We start from the raw sequence: 22,213 nt of genomic DNA on the forward strand, positions 1-22,213 counted from the left end.
TTTGTAGAATATAGCTTGAATATCCGACATGTTAGCGTAAACTTGATATTAACAGTTCTGAAGAGGATATACTGTTGTATATCCTCTTCCTTATTTAGGAATAGAGTCAAGAAAAGCTTTCCGTGATCATTTACAAAGTATAAAATAAAAAAACATGAGCATTAAGTTTATAGAAAAATTTCCTATTTTGTTAATTGGTTCATTTTTATTTAATTTTTAAATTCTATTCCATTTTTGTAAAAGATCTTTTTTAAAATTAACATACAGAAACATTTTTTTTTCACTATTCTCTATGTACTTGCCTGAATTGTTTTGGTTTAGTTCCATACTTCAACTACTATATTGGAGAGATAGTCAACAATGCAATAATACAGCACCAACTTAAGAAAACCTGAAAGATATTGCAAATTAATCTAAGGAAGAAGCAAATGTTGAATTATAGTTTTATAAAACATCTATATTTCACCTTTCTTGGTGAAACTTTTCAAGTTATTGAATTAAGATTTAGAATAAAACTGAAGTTATAACAACACACAAAAAATCCAGCTCTTTAAAATCCAAAAGGCTTGACATAAAAAGATGCCCAATTAAGTGAATTATGTTTCTCTTTCTTATTCTGATAAGCTGCTATTAATCTATGTTCAGGACTATATAACTTACTATTAGGTACCTTTTGAAGCTTCTAAAAGATGGCTGCAATTTCAAGTTTTTGATTCTTACTCTTTCCATAGGCTTCACTATTTATCTTTCCAAAGTTTCATCTTCTTTCCCAGAGATTTTATAGTAATCATTAAAAAGAGATGCATTCTATAAAGAGTAATATAAGTAATCTTCATTCATATTTGCAGCATGAATTTTAAACAAAGGATTTTTTCAGAGACAGAAAGAAGACATTCTAGTCAATATTTTAAAAGCAAACTGACTTGAAATAATCTGACATGAATGAAATAAAAACAAAACAAAAATCCCAGCCCTCAAACAAACAATACTTAAGAAACATCAGTTTATTTGAATGATTGGCATGTTAGACAAAATTTTGAATAATGCAACTTGAACTTAAATTCATCACAAAAATATTTAGAAGATTTACAAATATTGAACTGAATCAATATTTAGAGTAAGGAATGTTATGTTGACTTGTTAGAAAGCATCAAAGACGAGAATGTTTCTTTTCTTCAAGTAGATATTTCAAAATAAATACCATCTCTGAAAATTACCCAGAGAACAGAAAGCTGAGTCAATATTTCATTTGTTATAAAGTTGTTGTAGCTGATTTGCTTAGAGGTGGGCTTTCTAAAGGGCCCAATCACCCATAAAAGAGACATTGTTTTGAAATGTCTTCTCTTTAGTTTCGCAACTTTAATGTAATTATTTAACTTACATCTGAAGTGCTACAACTTATTTTAAGTCCCCCCAAATTACTGGAAATGATTCTTTATACTTTTTGCTTCTATTTTGCTGGGTATATTTTTATTAAAGGACAGAGAACTAAGAATAATCTTTATGTTTTATTTAAAATATACATGTGCAAACTACTTTAATCATCTAATTTTACTTCAAGAATGTGATGATATAACAAAGAGATTACTGGGCCATGACAAAAAGAGAACCAACCATAGGACAGTTTTTCTAACCTTAATTTAATTACATCTAAAAATTTTTAAATGGATATTATGATCTTAAAATTCAGACTCTTTAAAGATTATGTCTAAGAAAGAAAAGAAACTCAGGTAATTTTAGTGCATAAAGTACCCAAGTGTTATGGGAGGGAAAAATTCCCCAACATCTTATGGTTAGCAATTTCACATCATTTTAAATGTCTAAATGCTCACCTTTAAAAAACAGTACCAAAACTAATTGTTTCTCTAATTTTTGAAATGGTGGATAAATATTCATAGATCAGATGCTTTCATTTTATTTTACAAAACAGAAATCCACTAAGAAATTTAACACTATTATTTTTAAAAGTGATATTGGAAGTATACGCAAAATAAATTTTCAATTGTCTCTACAGAATACTTTAGGATTACATCTTATTTAAAGTAAAAAACCCAAGTTGTTTTTGGTTTTTGCAGAGAGGGGTCAACCTTACTTCAGCAGCACAGTTAATACTGGAGATACTTTTAAAATCTTAACGCCAATATTTACGTGCTGCTAAGGCACTGTTGACATTGATATCACACAATGAAGCTTTAGCTATCAAGCAATATAATTTCTTCAGAAGATCAGATCCTTGTATTTTTGAGGCAGCACAATATGGCCTGCACCTTTTCAAAACCAACAAACCATTATGTGCTGCTACTTTACCCCAAGGTGTCTATACACTAGCTCCTAAAGAAGAATGTAAGATGCAGTTTTTAGAAAAATTAAATATATGTTAACCAGATTTTTAAAATAGATTTAGTTTAATAAGTTCAGTTACTTTTAATCAGGATAAAGCACTCTTAAGTGAAGCAACACAAGAATAAGCTAGGTCTTTTCTGCTAACTTTTTTGGAAAAAATTCAATACTATCTTGATCACAAACCCAAATTACTTTAACCTGAAATAAAAAAATAATGAACATAATTTTATCTTTACCTTGGATAACAGAAAAGTTAATACACATTTTATTCTTTAACATAAACCCCTTCAAAATAATCTTATCTTAGTTCAAAGATATTTAACTGATACAAAGTAAATTAAGAATACACACACACACACACACACACACAGACACACAAAGAAATCACAAATAGAATTACAAATCAATTAAAACTGAATGCTATGAAAAGAACCAAAAGGCAGGAGATGAAATAACATCTCACTTCTTTATAGGGAGTAAGAAAATAGAGAAAGTGTTCAAATAGTTTTATCAAATTCACCCTTTCATTATTAATGCCACTCACTGAGAGGGGATAGTTAGCATTTATATATCACTTTGCTATACATACATGATCTCATTTGATCTTCACAGTTATCTTGTGATAGAAGTGCTATTATTACCTCATTTTGCAGATAAGAAAACTGATGAGAAAAGCAGGCTTTAAGTGATCAATCCAGGATTTGGATCCTCCCGATTCCAAGTATAATACTCTATAATTCTTAACTATCTAGGGAAATGTGGTTGATGTAAAACAAAAGATATCAAGAAAAATTTTAAAGAACTCATTGAGGGAGAATTTGAAGTGAGGTAATTTGAAGATGCTTTTAGTCAGTGCCAAAAGGCCATGGGCTTATAGTCAGCAAAGTTTAAAAAAAAAAAAATCTTTCCTTTTGCATTAAAACCAGAATTTTTTTTCTATTGTCTCAAAAAGTGACTAAACTATCACTAATACTTTGTAACTTCAAATTTTTCAGTTAGAAGACAGAAAAATTTGTGAGATTAAGTTAAGTGTGTGGTCTGTTAGAAACAACGCTGGACTATAGCCTGGACACTTTTTTTAAGGTTTTTTTCAAGGCAACGGGGTTAAGTGGCTTGCCCAAGGCCACATAGTTAGGCAATTATTAAGTGTCTGAGGCTGGATTTGGATTTGAACCCAAGGTACTCCTGACTCCAGGGCAGGTGTTCTATCCACTGCACCACCTAACCACCCCTGAACACTGACTTTTGACACAAAGCAAATCACTAAGCCTTCACCCTTCATTCTTTAGTGAATTCAAAACCTTACTTGCTCAAATCTGAAATAAAATTAAACTCTTAAAAAATAAAAATAACCTCTTACTCCAAAAATTTCTTTGTGTCTTTCAGATGAGCTGCCCTGCTGTAAGTAGATGAACTAGGGTCAGGGTGGTCGATATCATCAAGCAGAAGAGACAAAATTCATTGCAAATTTGTCTAACAAAAGTAAATGGCACTTAATCAGCATGAGATCAAAGGGCTGCAATAATTCTTTTCCTTTTCCTCTGCTTAACTTTTGTACCCCAATTGAGTCATAATAATGGAAAGAAATTAATAGAGAAAATTAGTGTAATCAGAACTATATAACCTAGTTTGTTAGGCTTGAAGTATGTAGATATTGCTGTATGGGAAAAGCACCTTTCCCCCTACAAAAAATATCCCCCCCCCCCAATATCTGAATTTAAAGCTCAATGTAACTATAGACACATATTCATAGTCTTGAACTTTGGTTTGTAATTGTGCCAAGATGTAGCAATTATTTGATTTTAGATACTTTATGTAAGTTTTCTTTTGGTACAAATTTTTAATGACTTTTGTGAAATCCAATCATTCATGTAAACTATAACTAATGGCTAAAGAAAACACTAGACAAATGATTTCGGAACTAAAAAGATACAAATTAATCTGGACTCCTAAACAAATGCATAGGAAAATCTATCTTGCAACCATTCTATCTATATTCCAAAACATTGCTGCTTCATCTTTTGACACAGAGTAAAATTTAGATATATAAAACATGTTAGCTATTCCCTGAGCATTTGCCTTTCAAACCTCTCATTTCATTACAAACGAAGTAAACATTTTGTTAAACTCCTGTTACTTTATTTTGTTTAAATTTAGTCTGACCAAATAATGTTGCAGTCTTACAAGAAATGCTAAACTTAGAAACTATCAAAGGATTAAGAACTTTGAATAAATCTGTCCGTGTCTATAAAATTTTTTTTCTAGAAGTAGCAGCTTTTGAAAAAGGGCAATTAAATTCCCTTTTGAAAGCCACTCTACAGATACATCAAACTGCCTACTTGACTGGGAGGTCATCATCCAATTCTTCAATCTGACTGGAATTTTCAGGGATCCAGTATATAATTATGCAAATATAGTTTTTGTTTTCACAAATCTTGAATACTGATTTCATGATAAATATAATTTTTGGATAGTTCTGAGAGAAACTTTTACGTGAAATGTCCAAAATATGAAGAATGTTATCAAATTTTGAAGTTACACCAATCCAATCACTAATTTCTAAAAAATTGTCTGCTTAGCTATTATTTTTTCCATTAACATTAATGCTTCTTTTATGTATTTCTGAATGCCAGAATCATAAAGTTCTATACCTTACAGTGTAAATGTCTGACTAAATGAACAAACAATAACTGAAAATTGTTTTGTTATAAATCACAATGCTGTTTAACAAATGACTGCAGAAACTGTTATAGTTGATAGGTAATAATAACATTCTCATTCAAGTCTGAATTTATTGCTATTGTGAATGTTTAGATTTGCAGGATTATGTGAAAAAAATAATTCTCAGAGAAGGATTTTCCTAACATATTTTGGTTCCATATCTAGTGTTAAGAGTAAGATATAATTTTGGATAAACTGGGAAAAATGTTAAATACTTGTTTTGTCATTCTCCCCCCCCCCCCAATTTAAATGCACAAAAGTTAAAGTTCTTAAGTGCTAAGTTGAATAATACTATTGAAATTGCAAAGACTTCAGATGAATAAAGCCTATTTGACAGAGATGGGACATCATGTTTTTGTTATTAGTTTGAACTTCTAAAATCCTTTTTTTACTACTTTATCTTTCAATTAATTTGGTTTTCCATGATAAAGAAAGCCCTGGGTACTACCTATATTGCCTTAGGTAGTTTTATCCTCTCAAAAAACTATCCTTTTGACTTATAAACTAGGATGATGCATTTATAAGAGAACTATTTTTAGGCCCTGAAAGAGTACAATTATCACAAAGCAGGAGTCACATAATACCAATACAAATCTCTAAGTATGGCTATGAAAGTGTCATTCTTCCCTCAATTTTTGGTTTGTTAGAATAGCCTGGTGTGTCATTGTTATAATATTTTAGCTCTTTCAAAAAACATTATTTTTAAACACAGTAGCAACACAACTTGTAATGGTGGTTTTCTTCTTCATGTAAGGCAGGTTTCAAGGGACACATAACAAATTTTGATCACTATTGCTCTACAACTGCAATGGTGGTTTGGTAAGCCATTATGATCTGGAGGAAAATTATACAACGAATGCATTTTTAAAGCCCTTGGCAAAGGACTATACAACTAAGAAAACCTTAAAGGGACAGGACTATTATTATTAATTCTGTTAACTTTATTGTTATCCACTTAACCCCACTGCCTTGCAAAAACAAACATTTATTGTTATCCTAATATTTACTACAAGTAAAATTACTCAAAACTTTATATAAAACTTAAATATAGACATTTATCTTGATTACATAACAACCAGAAATGTATTCTCATTTGATCACTTTTGGTTGCATGGTGCCAAAATGGACAGCTAATCACAAGACTTCATGAATTTCACCCCAAGTTAAAAAAAAATTAGTTAACCCTGGACTGTCAATGTTGAGGAATACTATAGATACAATACATGCATTCCAAAATACTATTTTAGAGCACAATTCCATAATTTTCTTTCAGATTTCAGAGTTCTATCTAGAATTACTAAAATGACTAATCTAGGTTTTGCTTCCCTTACTTTCCACTGAATTTCTCTGATAGAAAGTTAATGAATAATTAAATGATTCAAAAGCTGGCATCATGAAGAAAAAAGCAGCAAGGCACCTAAATAATCTAGAATAAATGAAACGTGATATAATCATAGAAGATGAATAGCAGAGTACAATTTCATCTCATCATTTAATTTAATAAGTTTTCTTAATATTTTGGAAGATTTTTTGAAATATCTAACTGGTATTACATATCTAATAATTTCCATTTTGATTATGTAATCAAAATCATTAAAATATCATTAAAGGAATTGTTATCTAAAAGAAAACTAAAAACCAAATCACATTAGCAAATTTTTGCTTAATTTGATCAAATATGCTATCAATGAATGAACTGAAAGTTCCAAGTTTTAAAAGTTTTCCTTCCATCTGTCACAACTGTAACCAAAGTTATGAATTAAGGAAAAGTAAAAATACAAAACCATAACAAAAAAACCTCCGGCAACCTTTAAAAAGTTAAAAAAAAAAACAAAACAAAGCCATATTAATTTTAAAAAAATCCATGCCTACTAAGAGGTGGAATTTCATGGGAATGTAGTATACAATTTTAAAAGAACTCAAAAACTTAAAACTGGCTCAATTTTAAGTTATAAACACTATTGCAACACCAATGATAAATCACATTTTGCAAAATGACTTTCACCCCAAGAGTGAATAACTCAAAATGCAATTAATCTTAGGAAAACAGAATATCAACATTTACCCCATGGATCCAACAAAAGGAATGACAAATAGATATTAAAAAAATATTTTAAAAAATCCTTGTGACATACATTAATAGTAACAACGTAGTATTAACAAATATTACAAAGCTAAAAAGTTCTCAACTCATTTTATATACTGTCATGTCCCTTTGATAATATCTTTCAAAATCAGATGCTTGCTGTAATTTAACCTCCCCATTAGAAGAAATACCTTTGGCAATCCCTCCTCTGCCTTCTCTGACTTAAAAAAAAGGTTTTAATGTTTTTTTTCCCCACACAATGACTTTCCTGACTTCGATTCTGTCTCAGCCTTTCCCACCCCTTTCTTTTTTGTCCTTCTAGAGAACCTCTTCTTTTTCCAATCTCCTAAGGTTCAATCCTTTGATTTCATTTTACCTCTTTCAACAATTGCTCCCCTTAGAGTAGGGATTCTTAACTTTTTTAAATAATGTCAGATCCCTTCAATTAATGATATTTTTAAATGCATAAAAAAACAAAATTACTGTATCTCTATTCATATTTGGAAATCAAAGATTAATAGAAACTCATTTTTATAGGGTTCTTCATGTCTCAATGTACTTTCCCACAAGCAAATAAATTAGTTAGCAAAATACAAATGAAGAAACTCAAAAGGGAAGTGATTTGCCTGGAGTTACAAAATTACAAGTATAAGGGCCTAGACTATAATCTCAATCTTTTAAAATCTGTACTCTCTCCATTCATTAAATCAGAAAGAAAAAATAGTTTTATTAATCTAAGGTAACCATGTTTATTAGAGAAATTGGTTTATTACTTATTGAAGCCAAGAATGTCGTGAACCCTATCTTAATTTACAAAGATATACAACAGCAAAATTAAAGGAATAGGAAATACATAAAATTTGATAAAGATAAGAATGAATTAATCTTTCTCTTAGAAGTGATGTGAACAGACACTCGAGTCTGAATGAAAATAGACAGTCTTCTACCACTGATAGGGTACAAATACCCATTTTTTTGGTATAAGACTGAAGAATGAAAGAGAGTTGATTTCTAAGGAGCCAATTAAGAAACCTAAGTGTGGATTATATATACTACTACTGAAAGGGAAAAAAAAAAGACATTTTGGGGTGTCTGGCTGTCAGTTTCAAAAAGTAATAGTTCATTGCTATGGGCCCTTAAAGGTTACTTTAATTTTCACTCAAAACTTCTTCTACTACCAATTCCTGAATCTAATGCTTTAGGTGTAGCATTTTACCTTTTAAGTATAGATGAAAAATCTAAAAATCTATTTAATGAGTCATCAAAAGAAGGGTATATAGAGAATATATACTTAGGCAATATTGTAAAAGCATCTGAAGCATTAAGTTTTCTTTTACCCTACAAATATCACAGTGCAACTTCATTGAGAATAGATATAGTAACCTGACATCTGGGTTTCATTTAAAGATCTACAATTCACTCAAAAGTTCTATGACAGTGAGATGACCTTGAGATCAATTTGACAAGTGGTTAATAAAAATGAATTTTCTATAATGGGCAACACTGATATTTAGCAAACTTTTGTCTGTAATGATTTCAGTTTCTCAAAAACTAAGGGAACTGAAGAGATGTCTGTTTCTTATCCTGCAGGAGGATGTGTGCATATATGGGGAAGGAAAAGGGACAGAGTCTTCCTGTTTTTCCACCTCCTGGTATTTACCAAGACACCTACTTTCCAATGACATGCATAATAAAAATTTAAGTGTCAATGCCGTTCTTTTTAAAAAGTGAAGGACGCATAAGTCATATTAAACTTATCTATTACTAAATGGAATTTAGCAAATTCAAAAAGTGGACTAAAACTTAATTTAAAAACCACATACAACCTTTTCCCCTAAAGTTGCTACCATTTTTATACTTGAGAAAGCAGGGGAAAGAAGTCAAAAAAATTAATTTTTAAACAAGAATTCTCTTTTAAAATGAAGAACACTTAACAAGCATTGAGTTTTACCTTAAAAAATTTTTTTTAATGATGAGTCAGCCAGCAGCTAACTTTTAAAAGGTTAAAAAGAAATGAGGACTATGATGTTTATAAAACAAGTCTTTTTTGAGATTATATTTCACAAATCAGAAGCTAAAACATAATAGAACTGTTTTTACATAAATAATAAAAGGCTTAGAGGATCACAACATACTTACAAAGTCAAGAATGCTTGTTCAGTTGAAGCCACCAAGTTGTTACCACATAGTACCAGTACAGCCTATCTTAACAACTTGTTATAACCTAGGAAAAAACAGAAAAATTTAAAAAAAAGCTCAATAGAAAACAGATCATTTAAAAATCTTATTGTGCACCAACCAGTTTGATCCATATTCTTTTTAAAATTTTTTTTTTGAATTTTACAATTCCTCCCTTAATCACCCCCCCCCCCACAGAAGGCAGTCTGATAGTCTTAATATTGCTTCCATGCTATGCTATACAATGTTGATCGTATTCTATTTTTTTGGGGGGGGGGGATTTTTCAAGGCAATGGGGTTAAAGTGGTTTGCCCAAGGCCACATGGCTAGGTAATTATTAAGTGTCTGAGGTCGGATTTGAACCCAGGTACTCCTGACTCCAAGAGCAGTGCTCTATCCACTGCGCCACCTAGCTGCCCCCTTAACCACAGTCTTATTTAAGACATCTTTTTATTTTGTAGTCCTTATACATCCCAATACAATTAGTAAAAAATATTTTCTTGTATTATCCCAAATTACTTGTACTTACAAGTTTGAAAAAGAGACCATGTTTACATTAATTTTATCTTCACTAAAATTAAAAAACCAATTATATAAGTATCTAAAATTTACACATTCAGATTGAAGCTTCACAGGAGGAAAATTAGTTTACTAATAATTTGAATAACTACAAAAAAAAAAGAGCTAGGCTTGAAGAAATTTGTTTAATGAACATTTCATGCTCTATCAAATTATATATTGAATGCTCATACAAAAAATTCTGTTAAAAGTTACTCATGGCCAACATATCTGAAATCTGCAAATACCTAAAAATCCACACATTATGCCCTAAAGTCATGACCTATATAGTACTAGCTAAAATTGACATTTAGCTTTCAATTTATGATTTTAATTCAATTTAATTCAATACGGGGCAATAACAAGAGGATTCTTGTTTTATCTTTTACCTGCAATTATGAAAAAGGAATATCAGTTATCAAGGCAGGAAATTTTACCTTTCCTCAGTATTAACCATCCCCCCACCTGCACCCCCCCCCCCCCCAGCAACTTTTTAAATTAGCAAGTAAATGAATACAAAGTTATAGTTTGATTTCTATATGGTTTGGGCAGTTTCACTCTTTTCAATACTTGTCTCACAAACAGCTATCCTGCACATATATACAGCAGGATCAAAAGTGATGTATCAGAGTAGATTTATTTATATCCCAAGTATGTTATTTCATTTGGGAGAATATGGTAACAGCCCTCAATTTCTTTAACTGTAAAATGAGGTGTTCAGACTAGATGATGTTTAAGGTCTTTTTCTAGCTCTAAATCTTATAATCTGCCTTATAGTCCCTGGTATAAAAAAAAAGCAATATCTTCATGTAAAAATATTTTATTTTTAAAGAAAAATACCAAATAAAATGGAAAAAAAGTTAAGTTTCAAAATCTGAAGCACCTAAGTAACTGAAAACCCCAGTGATTTTCATTGTGTTGTTGAGCACTGTCTAGACAAGGGCACAATCTACTAAAATGTCCCCCAAAACAAGGATGACAGGGAATTTGGTCTAAGTAATATTCACTCCTTAGGGAAAACACCTGATTAAAAGACCTGTAAATTGTTTGAATTTTTACAAATTGCCTATGGTAAATAGTATATTTAAATAGGCTTAGACATAAAAAAAAGTAAATAAGACTTACAGAAAAACCAAGAGAAAATGTGACTGAATTTTATTATACAGAATTTTTATTGGAGTAAACAATGCACCTTCATTTAAAGGAAAAAAAAGGTTCAGTTTATGGTAAAGATCTGAAGCCATAAGTAACCTCAGAGACCATCTAGTATTCCTCAGATAAGCAATAATGAAGGAAATATAAATATTTCATCTTTGAATATCCTTTAATATTTTTATTTTCCTGTTCTCATTTTAAGGATAGTTTCATATGTACAAACACAATGCAACACGCTCAAGAATTTTTGGCCAAACTTGTTCTTACAACTCTACAAATACTGAAGCTTTCAGAAATTTTTCTTTGTTTTATTTGCAATGAATTTTATGATTTGGATTCAGCTTGAAAATAATGCAGTATTAATAAAGAATATGAAGAAATCACTGCAACTTTGAGAAATATGCTATTCCAAACACTAAGATCTTAAAATGTATCATAAAAGTGGTCAGGTTAGTATTATAAAATATTACTTGTAATTTGTCCACAATCATTCTTTACCTAGCACACCAAGGAATATATAAAATTCAATTGCTTTTCAGAAATTGCATTCAATGGAAAATTCTATGATTTAGTAGGAGAAAAATTTATGAAGCTATTTATTGATATAAATGATTTTTTAAATAAATCCCAGATGCTATAGCAAATTAATTATCATCCAGGAAGGTTACGAATTCTGAAAGTTTTCACCAGAAATTTAGAGAAAAGTTCTATTAAGATATTAAAATTATATTGTGCCACTTCATCAACAAATCTGTGATAACACTAGAATGGATACTCCTTCCTCAAGGACACAATTTAAATGATTCAGACTTTTTCACACTACAATTCCTACCCATGTCTTTCAGTAAACAGAACTATAAGATTCTATTGCTGGAGATTTTTTTTTTTAGAATTTTATGTGAGATATTACTAGAAAAAGAAGTGAGACTTATAAAGCCAATTTAGAAAAAAAAGGGGAAATTGAATCCTAATTTAAGCATTGCACTTTATAGATTATGTCACTATTGAGTTAAAGCAAGTATTCAAAAAAGTTACATTTACTGGTTTCTACTTGTAAACTGAATACCTTGCTCTTCTCTATCTGGTTTTATATCACTTAGTTTTCCTTAGCTTCCCTGGTTTTGTGATGCTGGCAAATATTGGGTAGTTAAGGAGATGGTAGATAAAATCAGGGAAGATCTACAGAATTCAAAGTGAGATATTGGCTATTATGGGCAGTTAGGCTAAAAGTAGACAAGATTCTTAAGAGATACTATCCCCCCCCCTTCTCTTCTGACAGTTGGACTTTAAATTTGGTTATCAACATATATTACATATTTTTTTCTTCTAAGAATTTCTTCCTGTCTAACATCAATGCTTTTTTTCTGCTAGGTAATTCTAAAAAGGCACAAAAGAAATTAAAAGTCACAAGTCACAGAAAAAATGCCTTTTGTATTCAAATGGGAAAATATCTTCACACAGATATCTTTTATCATGTATGGTAACAAATAAGTTACCAATAACACCACCACAATGTGTAATAGAATTTTTTTTGGTAAAGAATAATTTCCCCATAATTAGTATAATCTGTATATGCTTATGAGTATTTGAGTCCATCTGTTTCTCAGCAGTTAATGGGAAGAGAACCACCTATGCCACCACTCCTGCACACTAATGTTTTTAATGTTTAACAGTTGACTAAAGGCAGACTATTCCTCAGTCGTTGTTCTTAGCTTCAAGAGAGCCAAAACAACGACTGGGATGATGTGCCCATCAGCAGCTGCTTAAGCAGTGGGCTGAGATACACTGCTGTGAGCAAAGCATCTGCTCATTGAGGAGGGGAAATGCGATTATATTTTTCTGAGTTTTCATTTCCTTTAAATGATATTAACATGACCTTGAATTCTCAAGTTTATACCCAATTACTAATTCAACTACCTAAACTCCTCCAAATTTAGCTTAAAGAAGTATGCGATACATACTAGAGATTTTACCAAATCTTTCTGGATAAACTCAACAAATAAGTTCAGGTTATCTCATCTTTATTCACTTATGAATTGTGATTTTAGAGTCCCATCCAAGAAGAAAAAAACAGTAGGCCCCGGCATTATACTACTATATCAAACCCTGATATTGAAATTAAAAGCAAATTTTGATCTGTTCTTTTGAAAAAACATACAGCTGTTTTAAAAATTAAGTTTCAAAATGACACTTCCACTTTTTAGTAAGATAGGAACTTAGCTGTTAATTCAATAGATATTTATTGATATATAAATAAAAGAATTAAAATATCACCCTGAAGTATAACAGCTACAAATACTGATTGACCATAAAGGTTATATATTAGAAAAAATGCTGTACAGTAAACTTTATTAAATCATTTACAAAAATTAAAGTTATTCTTGAGAATACTGAATATAATTTTTGCTGAAACTAAGCAATTTATCTGCTTCATCATTAAAAAGCAAATAATATTCAAGTTCACTACAGAAGAAGTGTAAAGAACATTAAAAGATAACAATCGAATTTTGATCATGTCCCAAGAAATTATACTCCTTATATTTTTATTTTCACAGGAAGTCATATTTCACAAATACAAATATTCTAAAAAAGCCTCCCCCAACCCAAACTAAAAAACCTTAGTCACTCACAGTAAAGAAAAAATTAAAGATTTAGGTATTTTCTGAAACCAGATTTTAAAGCACTAATGTATTACCTAATTTTTAACCAGTGGATTTATCAGATGTCTCAGCAACCACATTATGAAACATGTTGTTTCTTCTCCAAACGAAGGTCTAGTCACAAAAAAAGCAAAAACCAATTGCCAGCAATGTACACATTAGTAAAATATTAGAGCAGTAAACATTTTGGCTAAGAACTGCCTTGACTGTGTAACAAAAGTTACTCATAAATATCAAGTCATTAGCTTTTCCCCCTTTTAAAATCATACATTGAAAATGTCTGCCACTGAGATAAAAATAAAAATACACTTAAAGGCTTTAAATGCTTAAAAAAAATTTAACAAATTTACCCTAAAAAGCTTCCAGGCTGAGGTGGAAAAATATCCATTAATACTTTATTGATTTATTTGTATTCTAATTTGCTACTGAAATGTTTAGGAAAAGCAACATTGAAATTTATTGAAATAGAAAATTATAAAATTTCTCCTAATAAAATGTAAGCATTTTGACAGAATAACAGGACTTTGCAACCAGTTATGACTTTCTCTGAAAAGTACACACACACACACACATGTGTATATGTGTATGTATATATGTTGAGAATTCAGAAAACATATGGAATATATAAATGAGAAAGAAAAAAAAATTTCTAAACTAAAACAGCCACAATTTAAAAAACTTCCTTACCTCTTTTAAAAAGAGAAGTACATTTACACAACCAGCTACATCCTTCCAATGGCCTTTAGCATCTATCTCCTAAATAAGAGGCATTATCTATTAAGCTTAAGTTTTTCAGGCAGGCAAAATTGTCCACAATTAAAAACGAAAAGAAAAAGTAAATATACCCAAACAGTTTTTATAGATTTAGGTAAATTACTAAAGTTAAATTTCTGAAATGTTTGTGTATCAGTAGTTTTAAGTCTGGAAAAGGTAATTCTATGAAAAAGCCCCCGAAGAACAAATTCACTAAAATAGCAATGAATATAACTTAATTATTTTGCAAAAACTGGGCAAAAATGTGTTATTGCCTCTAATTGTTATATGTGATACTGAAGTCACTCAAAAGTTCTAAAAATTTTGAATTTAAAAGTGATATATTGGTTCTAAGTATTTAGATTATATAAAATTTCACTTTCAGATATTCTTATTTGATAAAACAGACAATAGTTGTTGGACTTTATCACTTGGGAAAATTAAAAACGACAACAAATCCCCCAAACTCAATCAGTTACATCTATAACATTTCTAAAAAATGAAAAAAAAATTTAAGCATGGGACACTAACGTTTAGTTACACTTCACAATTGTATGGACAGTAGGGAGGAGAAAGAAAAATTACTCATTTTTATCCTAACTGTTTTCTAATCAAAATCACAACAATATATGTCTACCTATATTGTAGGTCTATGTGTGTTTACTATAAGCTTCAATAAAAAGCTATTTGATTTAGTTATAAAAGAACCTTTATAATATGTTCACATCAATTTCATTCACTTCAAATGTTAAAAGATCGATTTTTCTGTACTTAAGAAACTAATAGTGCAATAAAGAATAACACTCAATGGGAAAAATCAACAAAAACCTTATGAAAACACACACACACACACACAAATCAAACTTACTTTTTTCTTAATTTGAAAATGATGAAACAATATGTTCTGTAAGAACAAATCATACTTCAGTTACCTTAAAACTCAAATTACACCATTTATAAAAAAATCAAATTTGGGGATTTTCATGCAAAATAAGATATTAAAAAACCTTCTGATAAGGAATATTTTTTTAAAAAACAATCTAAGCTGATTTATTTGAAAATGTTACTACTTTTGATATTATTTTAACTGTATTGTTTAGTGTATTTAAATTAGGAGACTTAAGATTCTATTTTGAAAACTCTCGCCATCAGCTTAAATTACCAAATATCCCAAACCAAAGGGAAAAGATTCCAGAAAAATATAAATTATCATTAAGAGGTTGGTTATTAAACCATTTCCCACAAAATTAAAGGTATTAAAGGGCATGCAATTCTAAGCCTTCGCACATCAAATTAGCATTTATTACAATTTGTGATTTGAGCAATTTAAATATGTATGATTATAGTTGGTACTTAAATGAAAGTTGAGTTTTCAGTTTCAACCAAATTGACATTCTTGTCTAGATCTGGACTTAATATTAATTTCCTATCTGCTTCTTTTATTTTAACTATTTTGTTAAGTTTAACATTGAGTGTTTCTAGAAAATTAATTTTGAAGGATATCTAGGACTCACCTCTCAACACCATCTAAATATTAATTCCTTTCAATAAAATCTATTGTAAACCACAGAATGACTTATTTACAACAGAATCAATCAAACAAAAAAACCACTTTATGCATACTCCCCCCCCCCTTCCTACTTCCATTAAAATTTCAGTTGGAGAAACTATCCATAAGAGAACTGCTTTGTGGTCAATTTCTTTTAATTTTGAAAAAATGCTTAGAAACTACCTAACTTGGTTCTCACAGAATTTTTTTTAAAGGAGCTCAGGGCTGATTTTAAAATTTCTTCACAAATGAAAAACTATACCATCAGTTCAATCATATAGCAAAAAGCCACAAAACCAGAGAAGTAAAAAATTCATTAATCTACCTTAATTTCCCATCTCTTTTCACACAGAATATAGGAGTTTTCAATGACAGAAGTTAAGTTGTTCTCCAGAATCAGTTCTCCTCTATAGAAAGGTCAAAACCTGCAATAAAAATGTCATGTATTATAGTTTGAAGACACTCAACAGATTTCCGACACCCACAGTTCTGTAGTTGATCCTTAAACATAGATGTAGGTCATCAAAATGACCCTCACCTTGCTTATGTTCAGGGGAAGTACTAATATGAAAATACTGCTCTTTTTAAAGACTGGCTGATTAGAAACACCTGTGATATGCTTCTTTATCATCAGAAGTCTCTTCAAATTAGATTAATGTTTCTGCTTTCATTTCTTCTTACAACATTCATTTCAGAAAGTAGGAAGGGTGAGAGGGGAGAAAGGAGGAATTTGTAATAACTATTGTATGGCTAAGTAGAGTACTTCCACAATTCTAATAGAATTGTTGTAAATTTGAATAAATTGGAATTACTATCCAAAACATGTTATTCTCAAAAATATTAGTTTACACCTTCAAAAAAAAAGTTTGCTAATTTTAGAGTGGCTAAACAGCTCTTTCTAAAATACACCACTCCTTAAATTGCAAAAAGGATAGTAGTGTATTTTGGGATAAATTGTTTAATCAGTAGTATCTCCAAATTATGAAACTTTAAATAAGGATATGAATATAAATGAATGTTATCAAGAGTAGCATTTACTATGTAGTCTTCTGCAATAGTCCTTAATATCCAAATTTGAAATAAGGTTCAGATAACAGAAAACATAAGACCATATCATGAATCTTACGCAAAAAAATTTCTTATTTGCCAAGAGGAAACATCTGAAAATATTATTTGGCGAAATCATTTTGATGTCTCATTCTAAAAAGTGATGTGAGCAAATGTGTATCTGCCATTTGACATTCATTACTTAGCTTTCTGATATCCCAATGACAATAGATTTTTAAATAAAAAATAGTATCCAAAGGATGATGGCAAATATTAGTTAATTAAGTCAACTTTAGTGCTCGATGCTTTCCATTTTCACATCAGAAAAAATTTTAAACCATCTTTACTTCAAGTTTTTTTAAAGCCTCCCTCAAATACTACAATTATCCAAAAGAAAATCCAAAAGTATTTCAACATGCAAAAATCCTCCAAAAACCAACTGAAATATATGAATCCAATTAAATTTTTATCCAGATATTTTCTTAAGTGAGTTTAAAATTAAATAAGGGAAGCTATTTTTAAAGCAAAATAATCTAAGAAAAAAATATTAGATCATTAAATGAGACAATATTATATTGACAAGGGTAATGTGCTTACATTATAAACCAAATATTAATGTCATGTGTATAAGACAAGGAGAAAGGTTAAAAAAAAAGGAATTCTAAACCATAAGGAATCAAATTTTAAATGTAGTGTAAGAATATGGTTTAATTCCATTCTTTTAGGAAATCATACTTATGTTAAGAAAACAACTTCTCACTGTTAAGAAAACTTTCACAAAATACAAGTATGTAGCTTAAGTTTTCTGTTTAACATTTATTTCTATTAGGAGGACTATTTCTAAGTGATATTTTGGGATTTTCTTCTGAACAAATGCAGCAGTATTGGGGGAGGATTAAGAATTTGAGCAAGTTTCTTTGTGATAGCACAAATAAATATTTTCTCTGCTTGTTTCTTAGATACTTGGAAACTTTATGAAAAATGAAGAGAGTTCAGAACTTTTTTTTACTAGACGTATTTGAACCCTGTAAATTCAAATACATGATTTATCTTTCAAAAGACTGATCTTATTGTAGTTGTTAAAGCAACTTAATCTATTTCCCCTCATTATTGGGAAACATGGTATTTGGAAAAAAATCCTCAGAAATAAATGGAAATACAAATGTGCATGAACATAAATTATTAATACTGTCAACCTAGAACTGATGTTACTCCTTCCAAAGTAAGAATTATAAATGGACTTCATAAAATTAAATAGAAATATTGCTCAAAAATGCAAGATTCCAACACTTACTACCCAAAATAAAAGAACAGCTTTTGCTTTGATCTTAGAGAACTCCATTGGTCTTACAGAACAAGGGGGTAGGGGAGGATCATCAGGAGTCATTTATTGAAGAAATAAGAATAACATGAATAATTCTAAAAACCACAGATGCATTAAATCTCTAATAAAACATGGTTATCTAACATGTTTCTTCCAGTAAAATCAAAGTCATATTGTTCTTTCTATAAAGGGTTAAACAAATCAATACATGTGTGGATTTAAGCTCCATTAAACAAAGACAGAAGTCTTGACATAAGGGTCAATTTCAAGTAACAACTTAAAACAGTTCTACAGATAAAGTGACACAATTTTGTAAACTCATGTTTTTTAACCAAAAAAAAGGAAAGAAAAAAGAAATTGTTCATCTAATTTAAATTTGTTATAAACTATCGAATGCAAAAATAAAGTAGGTTTACACTAACTCTTTATAGCATTCTTTCGGTAAATATAATTCCAAAAAATTTCTTTCTGAAGGTTATATTTTATTATGACTGAAGTCACTAACAATAGAAAACTTTTTAAACAAACGGCCTCACAACACCCTATAAATGGAGGCAGATAAAAATGTTACACAAGGAAAAAGTTCAAATACACCATCTATAGCTATTGAATATTTAAAAATCAATAATTAAAGCAACTGGAAAAATATGCAGTTTTGTAATAAAAGTCTACACATGTAAAATGTTAAAACTGTAGCAAAAGAAATAAATTATTTTTTTTTCCAATGAAAGATGAATTATTTAGATCCTGCAAAATATACTGGGGTTTTGGGGAAGGGGGGAGGAGGAGGAGGCCTTTTTTGTATTTTCACTGAGCAGCAAATAGTAGGCACTTAATTAATGCTTGTTGATTGTTGAATGATTAAAGAACTAAAAATACATTTTGGTAAATAAAAAATTGTTAATAAATGACAAACTTGTATATTTTGGTAACCCACACAATACTAAGCAAAGTACCATAATTCATTCCTACTACAAGTAAAAAGGACATTAAACAAAAAGCAAAACCACTATCATCATAATAAATAACAATCACTATTAATGGCATAGTACTGAGGTTAAAACACTTATTCCGTATAGAAATAAAGTAGTATAAATACATACTTTTATTTTACACCTGTTGGAATATATATTTACTTATCACAAAATTCAAGTAGTTTCACTGCTTAATATAAAACACATTGAGAGTGCTTATATAAAAATCATCATTATCACGGAACACTCATTCTTATACCAAGTTCAAACCAATGTATTTGTTACATCTGGAATTCATTAAATTATTACCTTTTCCAGGTAAATACAAAATAAATGTATATTAATTTCCAAATAAAGGCACTTTTTATACTCAATAGTTAAATTTGACCAATATAATTAAATCAACATTTCCTACCTTCTGAAAACCCTCATTACAGTTTTAAAGGAAATGAAAAGTAGGAAAACGAAATTATGACCCACAACCAATTCAAGTAAATGGTCACTTAATATTTTCATTCCCTAAAAATTTTTTGAAGGTAATCCTCCTTTAAGTGATGTTTTCTTGAAACTATACAACTTAGATATGAAAAAATACAAGATTCTGCTTATAGTAAAGCTGTTAGTCTGACCACAAGATTATTTTTAATTTCTCAAAATAGATATCATTAAAAAGTACTTCGCTTCAAATATTTTATTAAAAAATTACTTGTTTTCTAGGAAACTTATTCTTTATCCAATGTGAGAATTTAAGAATAAAATGAAATTGTTTCATCACATGAATCCAATTTGAAGAAAATTTACCCAAGAAATACAAAAAATTATCTGTACACCATCGACAGACACCTGGGTTTATCAGTGCTTACTACTTTTCTTTGAAAACCACACCCATCTTTTTTTTTTATCATGCCTAACTGAAATGAGAATGACAGTTTCAGAAATAAATCAGAAAACAATCTGCTTTTACTAGTATTTAAATAAGCACAAATTACTAAAAAATAAAGTTACAGAAGGGAAAGGGATGATATTTCTAGGTAGTGAATTCACTGAAAGCATGAAATAAAGATGTATACATGTTTACCTATGATGTGATGTAAATTATGTAACAGCATAAAATTTTTGAAAATTAATGGCCGATTGACCCAATCCTAATTTTGCTGATTTTTTTTAAAATCTTTACAAAAGTTTTATACCCTAATCCATGAAAACCTTTACAATTCAAAATTTGGTTAAAATACAAGTGTACACATATGCCTCTGTGTGAAAACATATAAATAAAAAATGGTTTTTTTTTGACTCAGAGAAAGTCCTCTAATTCGAAATAAAAACAAATAAAATAGTCTAAATTTAAATAGGTAATTTAAAAAGGGTTTATTTACTTAAGTAATGAAAACTAAGGTTTCAAAAGAAGAATGTGTTGCCTTAGATCACAATTTTGTAAAGTCACGGTCTCTACTGCTTTATTTAAAATCACCAACTTTAGATAAACTGGGCAATCCTTTTAAAAACGAATTTAAACTTCGATACCATTTTCGATGTTCCCCATTAGCTATTTCCAAGTTAGAGGAAGTCTAAGTAAAATTCACAGGTTCTCTGCACTAATGAGCCCAGGGACAGGGGGAAACCGAAAACACCCCCTTCCAACTCCCGAATCGTTTCCTGCCAGCCAATCGGGGGCAAGAGCCAGGCTGCCCTCCAGCCCCGTCTTTCTGGGTCCGGCGTGACACAAAACTTGAACTCATCCGAGCGCTCTCGCACTACGTGTCTCCCCCGGAGCAGCCCGGGCGGCCCCGCGCCCCTGCCCCGCGCCCCGCGCCCCGCGGGGAGCCCGGACCACAAGCGCCGTCCCTCCGGCCCCGCGGCCGGCCGCGAGGTCTGGAGGCGCGTCTTGCCGGCGGTCACCGCGGCCGTTCCGGAGCCGGAGCCGGAGCCGGGCCGGGGCCCTCGGGGGAGGGGGGTGGGTCGGGCGGGCCAGCACCGGGGAAGGAGGGGGCTGCGGCCGAGCCTCGCCCTGCCGGGGGCAAGCCCAACCCGGCCCCCCGGGCCGGCGGCCGCGGGACGTCCGGGGCCAGCTCGCGGGGAGGGCCGGGGGGGCCGCCGGGGCGCCCCCCGAGGTCCCCGTCTCGCGGGGGCTGCAGGAACTCCTTAGCCCGGGGCCCGGCCCCGCCGCCCCCAGCGGGCTTGACAGATGCGGCGGCGGCCCGGCGCGCTCCGACGGTCCCGCTCAAACGACGCTCCCCTCCCCCACCGCCGCTCCCTCCGCTCCCGCCACCTCCCCGCGGCCGCCGCCCACACCCTCCCGCCCGGGGGAGCCCGGCCTCGGGGCTGGGGGAATTTTCGCGTCCCGGGAGAGGGCGGATTCTGCGCCCTTTCCCCGGAGCCCCCTCCCCCCGCCGCCGCCGCCTCCCTGGTGGCGTTCCATCGTCTCCTCAGCCTCCTTACCGAGGGCGCTGGCTCCAGAGAAGCTCCCCGAACCGCCTCCGTCTATAGAAAAATTTTTGAGATTTTTTGGTGATTTTTCGGCGGGCTCCCAACAGCGTTCGCCACCCAGAACGGGGTGGCCGGTCTCTCCCGCTGAATTGATGCGATCAGGCATCACTCGAAAATGGCGCCGAAAGCGCAGGGGCTCCTCATTCAAATTCGTTAGAGCCAACCCCGCCGCCCCGGGGCATGCCGGGAACGCGGGCGACTACTACTGTCAAAGCCTCTCCCCTCCACCCTCCCCCTCGACTCGCCCAACTTTTGCACATGCGCAAAGCCCCACCCAACGCTCCACCCCCTCCCTGAACTCTTCCACACATGCGCGGCCGACTCCGGGCGCCCCCGCTCCCCCCAACGTGGAGCAGCCGGCACGGCGCATGCGCGCCG

At 32.2% G+C, this 22,213-nt stretch overlaps 1 long non-coding RNA gene across 21 annotated transcripts in view; it reads right to left on the reverse strand.

The window, feature by feature from the left end:
- LOC141508492 (uncharacterized) overlaps window positions 1–22,213 on the reverse strand; it is a 107,200-nt gene that overhangs the window by 36,010 nt on the left and 48,977 nt on the right. For 14 of the 21 annotated variants that reach the window (XR_012474434.1, XR_012474432.1, XR_012474441.1 and 11 more), the window contains 6 exons: window positions 16,329–16,428; window positions 15,323–15,358; window positions 14,389–14,457; window positions 13,737–13,815; window positions 9,290–9,374; window positions 303–807 (listed from right to left, as the gene is read on the reverse strand). This is a non-coding gene — a long non-coding RNA (uncharacterized LOC141508492). Of the gene's footprint in view, window positions 1–302; window positions 808–9,289; window positions 9,375–13,736; window positions 13,816–14,388; window positions 14,458–15,322; window positions 15,359–16,328; window positions 16,429–21,787; window positions 22,059–22,213 lie in introns of those variants that run through there. The other 7 variants (XR_012474433.1, XR_012474427.1, XR_012474437.1 and 4 more) reach the window with 7 other exon arrangements.

This window comes from Macrotis lagotis, chromosome 1 (genome assembly GCF_037893015.1).
Source record: "Macrotis lagotis isolate mMagLag1 chromosome 1, bilby.v1.9.chrom.fasta, whole genome shotgun sequence".
In the NCBI taxonomy this organism is placed as follows: domain Eukaryota; kingdom Metazoa; phylum Chordata; class Mammalia; order Peramelemorphia; family Peramelidae; genus Macrotis; species Macrotis lagotis.